The sequence below is a fragment of the Bidens hawaiensis genome, unplaced genomic scaffold (genome assembly GCF_021521415.1).
Source record: "Bidens hawaiensis isolate Kalapana, Puna unplaced genomic scaffold, B.hawaiensis_p1.1 tig00000636_1, whole genome shotgun sequence".
In the NCBI taxonomy this organism is placed as follows: Eukaryota; Viridiplantae; Streptophyta; class Magnoliopsida; order Asterales; family Asteraceae; genus Bidens; species Bidens hawaiensis.
Genome location: NW_027491038.1, coordinates 2,775,234 through 2,776,995, shown reverse-complemented (window position 1 = coordinate 2,776,995; position 1,762 = coordinate 2,775,234).

Genomic DNA, 1,762 nt, shown 5'->3' with positions numbered 1-1,762 from the left:
TTTTGGGGTGGAGTTTGTCTAGGAGGGTGTTTTGGGAAATTATGTTTTTCATTAACGTTACCCTCCTTTACAAACTGGGTACTATGTTCCACATAGACTTTCTCAGATTTAGGATTAAACTTTTTCTTCTGAGAACTTCTTGTTGTTGTTGCCTTTGACTTAGATGGTGGTGGGCCCGATTTAGTTGTGGAACCTAAGTCTGTGGCATCAACATTTTGGTTGGACTCAGGAGCCAGGTCAATGACTTCTTTACCCTTAGACTTAGAAATTTGGTTTGTGTCCTCGGGTATATAATCATTTGATTCATCATCCGGCACAGCTCCTGGTGTGCTTGAAAATTGATTCAGGATCGGGGGTGGGACATTGTTATATCCCACGCCTCTTTCCTTTTTGCCTCGGAACTCGGGAATGATGTGTTCTAATAAATAAGATGAATTTGAGTAACTTTTTAATTTGAAATTCAATGATTCAAAATCAGCTTTCAAGTTTTCCAATTCTTTTTTCAAAACATTATTCTTATTTATGTGAAAATTGATAGAGTCTTGTTGATTCAGAACACATATTTCAAGTTCCTTGTTCTGACGCTTAAGGCTATCAATCTTTTCTTTAAAAACAGACTCTTTCTGCTTCCAAGCCTTATTCTGTGCAAGCGCGTCAGTCAGTTCCATTAAAGATCTTGAGGCTGCTTGTTTGTAAGCCTCGAGATCTTCAATTCTCTCTTTTAGAGATTGAATTTCTTGTTCATAGAATTCACATTTTAAACATTTAACATTTTCTGGTTTGGGAGTTGATGGGTTAGAACTTACCTTGGCATTTGATGTCTCTGCCATGAATGCAAAGCAAAGATTCCCAGCTTTTTCCAGAAACGATGCAGAAGTTGCTTTAGACTCTACTTCGTTGACTTCTTCAACTTTAGCAGCCTCTGCGGGAATTGTCGAACATGGAGATGTTTGAGGAACATTTGACTCTTTTTCGTGATCCTCCTTAATCTCCAAAGATACCACTTCAACCTCAGGTTCTCCTTCATGGACTTCAGCAGCTGGTTCATCGACAGTATATTCTTCATTGGTCGAGGAAACAACAGACTCTGTTTCAGAGTTTTCATCTACTACTGTGACATCAGCCATGTTGATGCTCAAGTTCCATGTCTCGCCTTCATCCCCTTGAACTGCAAGAGCAGTTTCGTTGTTGATGTCGACGTTGTTTGCTGCGGTTTGATTTTGAGGGACCAGTTGTCTCTCAAGGTTGACAGTTGCAGCTGCTGCAGCAGGAGTGGATGATGATGAAGTGGTTCGGAAGGGATATTGGTGACCTTCCCTTCTTGGCTTCGAGCACTCCTTGGCAAAGTGACCAAGTTCGCCACAGTTGTAGCATTTTACTTTGTTTTTATCAAAGCCGAACTTGGATTTGTTGTTTATTGAGAGGGCCTGACCTGTTTTCTTCGTCCACTTTCTGGCCCTTCGGAACGCACTGCCAAGAGCCCACATAATGTCTATGCGTTCCATATCATCTTCGTCAAGCTGTTCATAGTCATCGCTGTCCAGATGACTATTTCCTAGCTTACCCGCCACCATTAAACTGTAGGACTCAATTATCGTGCCTAGAGTTGCCATGTGTTCTTTGGCAACCTCCACTGTTACTGTTCCCAAGCCTTCAGTATTCAACGTTGCTTTCTCCGTTGACTTGGGTCCGGAGTTAGTACTTGAGTTTCCAGAAGTTGATAGTGGGACGGAAGATCTCGTTTCAGTCCCCTTTGATTGAT